Source organism: Crinia signifera, chromosome 11, assembly GCF_055691185.1.
Source record: "Crinia signifera chromosome 11, ASM5569118v1, whole genome shotgun sequence".
Classification (NCBI taxonomy): Eukaryota; Metazoa; Chordata; class Amphibia; order Anura; family Myobatrachidae; genus Crinia; species Crinia signifera.
This window is the reverse complement of record NC_139227.1, coordinates 78381408-78388907: the sequence shown is the minus strand read 5'-3', so window position 1 is coordinate 78388907 and position 7500 is coordinate 78381408.

Below are 7500 nucleotides of genomic sequence, written 5' to 3'. Positions count from 1 at the left end.
TTCTGCACCTTCCCCATGATCACTCATTAGTAGAGACAGGATTATATGCAACATAAAAAGCTTGACATATGCATGCAAATATGCATGAAACATACTTAAAATATGCATGAAAAGTGTTAAAATAAGCTACATTCAATAATAAAAAAAGTAATTTTTAACTTATTTATTTATAAATTAGCATACAATTACTGTAGTTGCAAATAAACCTCCAAAAAAGGCCCACAGCATCTGCAGATGTCTAGTGCTGTTCACGGGAGTTTTTTTCTTCCTGGCTGTTACAGCAGACTGCAGCATCCAAAGCTTTTCTTGCATCAATATATGGACCTTCATCTCCAGCTGTCACGGTTAAAGGTTCTGATGGGGTCGTGTGGTGATCAGGGACTGGAGACGAGGCAGCAGCAGTAGGGTTAAAACGAAGCGGGTTTAATAAAAGATTTCATACAGGGTCTCAAATACTTCTTTGAGGAAAAGACAGGCAAAATAATAATAAATAACAAGGATGAATGTCCAGATAAAAATGATGAGGAATATCCAGATAACAATGAGGAGAAATATCCAGATAACAATGAGGAGGAATGTCCAGATAACAATGATGAGAAATGTCCTGATAAAGAAGTGGGAAGATGGCAACAATAGTGGATCCGGTGACTGAAAGAATTATGAGGAATGGCTGACCTGAAGATGCTGGAGACAGATTCTTGGAAGTTCCAGGAGGAGTCAGGAGCCTTCCAGGAAGTGCACGGCACAGAAGACTTTTTGCACTGACACTGAGCTACCTAGGCAGATCCCCTTTATGCAAAGAGGGTGGCTGCCATTGGCTGTCACAGTGAAACAGGTGAGAATACCTGACCTGGCCCAATCCCCTGTTTGCCCTCAAGCTGGCCTCCCGGCATCTATAGCCTTAGAGCGGGACCATGCTGCAGATTCCCATGTTGCCTTCAAACACTGCTGGACCTCTGCCTGCCGCCTCACCTGACATGGAGGCCTACACATGCCAGCCGGCGGCGGACACGGGCGGGTGAGTACAGTACCCGCCCTGTACCACCGTGTCGGCGTGTGACAGTACCCCCCTCTTTTCGGGTAACCTCAGGACGCTTGTGCTTCTTATGGGAATTCTTCAGAAAAAAAGCCTTTAACGAGATTTGGAGCGTGTAAATCAGTTTGATCTACCCAGGAATTCTCCTCTGGTCCGAAAACAGCCCATTCCACCAGAAATTGATGCCGGGAGTTGCGATAACGAGAGTCTATGATTCGTTTGACTTCAAACTCTGCATCTTTCTCTGTATTGACTTTTGAGGGTTTGGGTACTTTCCTTTGGATGATGCTCAATTTTAAAGGTTTAAGAAGAGATACGTGGAAGGAATTGGATGATGGAAGTTGCGATCTGTAAGCCACCGGATTGATTACTTGAGTGATGGGAAATGGCCCAATAAAGTGTGGGGCAAATTTCATGGAGGGTACACGAAGACAAAGATTGCGGGTGGACAGCCATACTCGATCCCCTACCTTTAATGGTGGAACCGCCTTTCTTTTCTTGTCAGCTGCCCTTTTATATCTGGAAGAAGCTTGAAGAAGAGCTTTATGGACCTCAGCCCATATTTTTGCAAAACCATGAAGAGAAGCAGCTGCGGGAACCTCTGGGGATGGCAGACTTGTGAAGTCAGGGGACCGTGGATGCTTGCCATAAACTGTAAAGAAAGGTGTGGTACCTGAAGAGGAATGGTAGGAGTTATTGTGTGCATATTCTGCCCAAGGTAAAAGATCCTTCCATTCATCCTGAGAGGAGGACACAAAGAGTCGAATGAATGTCGCTAGATCTTGGTTGACAAGTTCGGTTTGCCTGTTAGTCTAAGGATGGAAGGCGGTGGAGAATTTCAGTTTTACTTGAAGAGCAGCACATAGAGCTCTCCAGAATTTGGCGACAAACTGAACACCCCGGTCGGATATAATTTCTTTTGGCAGACCATGAAGTTTGAAGATGGACAATATGAAGAGTTGAGCAAGCACAGGAGCAGAAGGAAGGGACTTTAGGGACACGAAGTGGGCCATCTTTGAAAATCTATCGACTATCACCCAGATGACAGTATACCCGCCAGATGGCTGTAGTTTGGATATAAAGTCCATCGAGAGATGTGTCCACGGTTCCGTTGGGATGGATAGTGGTAGCAGAGCTCCAGCCGGAGGATTTCGAGAGGTCTTGTGCTGAGCACACTTGACGCATGATGACACAAAGTTTGTTACATCCTGCCGAATGGTCGGCCACCAATATGAACGCAGGAGAAATTGCAAAGTCTTTTGAATACAGGAATGTCCAGCAAAACGGGAGGCTTCTTGCGTAAGTTGGGTGGCACAAAAAACTTGCCTGAAGGAGGTGTAGGATGAGGAGTGACATGAGCGAAGACTACTCGGTTCAGGATGGGCTGCTTTAGAGGTTCGGAGTCTGAACTGGCATCGATGGAACGAGATAAAGTGTCAGCCTTGTTGTTTAAAACCCCTGGACGATACTTGATTTGGAAGTTAAATCGTTCAAAGAACATAGCCCAGCGGGCTTGCCGAGAAGTGAGACACTGGACATGACGTAAGAAAGAATCTGAAAAGACTGTAATCTGGTGACGAGCCCCCTCCAACAGGTACCGCCACTCCTCAAAGGCTCGACGTTGTCGGTTCTTTTCTTCGAGGGAAATGTGAGACCAGTTTATGTGCATTGGTTCTTATGTGGCAGAAGCAGTAGACAATCCAGTTTTTACAGGAGGAGTAACAGCAGGGGAGGGACGAGGACAAAGCGATCAGAACGAGCTCTCTCCAGTTGTCGCTCTTGAATCCGCAGATCGACTTTATTGCACAAGGAGATTAGATATGTCAGGGTGGAAGGTGTATCACGGGTGGCCAATTCATCCTTGAGGCGACCGGCTAGGCCATTCCAGAAAGCAGAGACGAGGGCCTCTTCATTCCATCCTAACTCAGATGATAGTGTCTGGAATTGCACAACATATTGACCCACTGGTCTGCTATCTTGACGAATTCTCAGAATCTCTGTAGCTGCAGATGATACTCGACCTGGTTCGTCAAAGATTCGCTGGAAGGAAGTGATAAAATCGTCATAATTATTAAGCAGAGCATCTGCTCGTTCCCACAGAGGCGAAACCCAATCCAGGGCTGGACCAGAGAGGAGTGAGAGGATGTAGGCCACTCGTGCCTTGGCAGTTTTGAAGTTGGATGATTGGAGAGTGAAGTGCACATCGCACTGATTCAAGAACCCGCGACATCCTTTAGGAGACCCATCATATTTGCTGGGGGTTGGCAGATGCAGATGAGGAGGAATAATAGACCCGGCTTGCAGCGTGGCAGAGGAACCTCCTGAAGGAGCTTATGATGTTGCTGCAGCAACTGGAGGAGCAGCTGGTGGACAAGTCAGCGTTTGTAGGAATTGCGCCACTTGCCACTGTGAGGACTCCAACTTTTCCAGGCGGACCATGATGCCTTGCAATACATCTGCCAAAGATCCCTGCCAAAGATTTTCACCCGACTCCATCGGGTCAGTGCAAACTGTCACGGTTAAAGGTTCTTATGGGGTTGTGTGGTGTTCAGGGACTGGAGACGAGGCAGCAGCAGTAGGGTTAAAACGAGCGGGTTTAATAAAAGATGTCATACAGGGACTCTTCTTTGAGGAAAAGACAGGCAAAATAATATTAAATAATAAGGATGAATGTCCAGATAACAATGATGATGTCACGACCACCATAGCTGCTATCCAGTTCCCCTGTGCTGTGCCTAGCCCTGGGTCCTGCATCAGCGTGTCGCCTACCCTGGCGCTCACCTCCACTCCTGTTCCTTGTACTGGTGGGGTGCATGTTCCCGCACTGTCACCACGTGGTGACAGTGGTGCTGTGTGCTCCGGTGCCATACAGGGCATAGGTGGCGTGAGACATGAGCCGCCATGTGTGTCTGTGCCTGGTTAGGCCTCTGTCTGGAAACGACGGCAACTGCGCAGCTGCGCACTCACCACCGGCTGGTTTCTGTCGCCTCCGCTGATGGCCGCCATCTTTTGGGATCCTGCAACCTGTACTGTGCGGCTCCACCTTCCTGTCAAACGGCTATCCAATCGCCGCACAGCTCACTCCTTAAGTACTGACTTGCCCTGCAAGACCGGCAGCCAGTACAATGATGTCCATGCCTAAGCATCATTGCTCACTCCTGGCTGTCTGTAGTAGTTACTACAGTTCCTGCGCCTCTGGTGAAGTTCTCTTCTATTCCTGCTGATCGTCTCACTGCTACACCTGTGTACCAAGGAACCTGCTGCCGCCAATACAGACTGGACAAGGTTAGCCCCCCAAAGGGGTATTATCTTTCTCCTCAATCCTGACGGTTATTCTCCACGGTTACTCCTGGTTCTGCAGCCACGATCCAATTCAGCAAGGACATTCAAACTTCATAATTTAATCTTCATCCAACCATCCCATTATTCTTCCAATCATCCAATTGTTCTTCCAACCATCCAATCTTCATTCAATCCTCCAATTGTTCTTCCAATCATCCAATCTTCATTCAATCATACAGTTGTTCTTCCAATCATACAATTGTTCTTCCAACCATCCAATATTCATCCAATCATCCAATCCTCATTCAATCATTCAACTCTTTATTCAATCATTCAATTCTTCATCCAATCATCCAACCCTAAGATCAATCATCCAATTCTTCAATCAATCCTCCAATGCTTCTTTCAATTACCAAGCATCTCCATCCTCTTCAATAAAGTATTGTATTATTGATTTTTATCATTCCATAACTTACAGTATATTATTGTGCCAGACACTTTTTAAATAATGGGCTGGGTTATGTGGCTAAAGGTGGTCATACACGCTGCAATTGCAGCGTGCGATGCGGTTTGCGCTCCCGCGGGCATCGCATCGCACAGTACTAAAAGTATGTGCTGCACACACTTTTTGTACTGCTTTCGGATCGCATCGCACACACATTGCATGCATGCCGTGCGATGTGATCTAGCCCATAACGTATGCGATTCTCGCAGCGTGTATGGGCACCATTAGTGCCTGCAACATTTTGCGGACACAGCACTGAGATGGTGTATGCATACATGTACATGCACCCGAGATCCTCCATAGGATTGCATGTTGCATACGCTCCCACAATCGGGCTGCAGCTTGTTGCATTGGCAATGTGAAAGGGCGCAAAATTTATGGTTTGCATGAGGGCGAAGGACACCCTAGCACCGGCCCTGGTGCCCGGGAGAACTTACGCAAGTTCTGACTGACTGCGCTATTTCCATAGCTTAAGCTTATTCCATAGCTACGGTAACTGAAAAACGTCTATCAGTACTCTATCCATAAACTACTGAGATTGCATTGCATGGATTGCATGGCACTAATGTGACCATGCACAGAGTGGCTGGGGGAGGTGTTTTGCTGCAGACATACTGTATACAGTAAACAGTGGGCTCAATGGGAATTAATGCTAATGAGTGATCATGGGGGAAGGTGCAGAAGCATGCATTGACTTTCAAACTCCATCTGTACCAACAACATGCATAATCGAACAGATCTGCTTGTGTGGAATTTAATCCAAGTACTCTTTCCCTAAAGAATGTACTCTTTCCCTAAAGTACGTACTCTTTCCCTAAAGTTAGGACTTTTAACTGAAGTGGGAAATTTACTTGTGTGAAAAAAAAACCCATTCTTGGAAACACAGTATGTAACACCAATAACTGTATCATGTACATGGCCACCTACTATTGTTAATTTTTTTGTGCAAAAGGCAAAAGGAATTTTTAAAGCACCAAATACATTTATTGATTAAAAAATGAAAAAAAAGTAGTACATTAAAAAAAAAAAATTATACCCCACTTTGGCTCGAACCAGTATTGCTGCTACAAGTATACAGTAACTGTGTCTTTAACCTCTAGGCCACAAAAACCTGTGATTTCAGCTGCTCCATTGGTGTACAATATACTGTATAGTCAAGTATGAGACATGCTCAGTAGATTGCGCTGTTTTCAAGGTGCAGTACAGCATAATGATAGACACCTCCGTAAATAATATACCATGTGAAAGTTTCCAGCATTAGTAAAGGTTAGCATGGATTCCATATTTATGCAGTAGCAATCTGTACCAACAACATGTATAACTGAAATGTCCTCCTGCAAATTTAATCCAAGAACTCTTTCTGTAAAGTAAGTACTCTTTCCCTAAATTAAGGATTTTTACCTGAAGTGGAAAATTTACTCTTGCGAAAATAAAAACGTTCTTTGTAACTTACAGTATGTAACGACAATAACTGTATCATGTAAATTGCAGCCTGCCATTGTTAATTTTTTTGTGCAAAAGGAATTTGCAAAGCACCAAATTACTTTATTGATTAAAAAATGAAAAAAAAAAAAAAAATAGTGCATTTAAAAAAAAAGTAAAGGTTAGCATGGATTCCATATTTATACAGTAGCAATCTGTACCAATGACATGTATATCTGATCATATCTCCTCCTGCGAATTTAATAAAATAACTCTTTCTGTAAAGTAAGTACTCTTTCCCTAAATTAAGGATTTTTACCTGAAGTGGAAAATTTACTCTTGCGAAAATAAAAACGTTCTTTGTAACTTACAATATGTAACGACAATAACTGTATCATGTAAATTGCAGCCTGCCATTGTTAATTTTTTTGTGCAAAAGGAATTTGCAAAGCACCAAATTACTTTATTGATTAAAAAATGGAAAAAAAAATAGTACATTAAAAAAAAAAAAAATTGTACCCCACTTTGGCTCGAACCAGTATTGCTGCTAGCAGTATACAGTAACTGTGTCTTTAACCGCTAGGCCACAGAAACCTGTGATTTCAGTTGCTCCATTGGTGTACAATATACTGTATAGTCAAGTATGAGACATGCCCAGTAGATTGCGCTGTTTTCATGGCGCAGTACAGCATAATGATAGACACCTCTGTAAATAATATACCATGTGAAAGTTTCCAGCATTAGTAAAGGTTAGCATGGATTCCATGTTTATGCAGTAGCAATCTGTACCAACAAATTGTATAACTGATATCTCCTACTGCAAATTTAATCCAAGAACTCTTTCCTTAAAGTAAGTACTCTTTTCCTAAATTAAGGACTTTTACCTGAAGTGGAAAATTTACTCTTGAAAGAAAAAAAAACATTTTCTGTATCTTACAGTATATAACGACAATAACTGTATCATGTACATTGCAGCCTGTCATTGATATTTTTTTTGTGCAAAAGGAATTTGCAAAGCACTAAATTACTTTATTGATAAAAAAAATAAAAAATAAAAAAAAATAGTGCATTTAAAAAAAAAGTAAAGGTTAGCATGGATTCCATATTTATACAGTAGCAATCTGTACCAATGACATGTATATCTGATCATATCTCCTCCTGCGAATTTAATCCAAGAACTCTTTCTGTAAAGTAAGTACTCTTTCCCTAAATTAAGGATTTTTACCTGAAGTGGAAAATTTACTCTTGCGAAAAT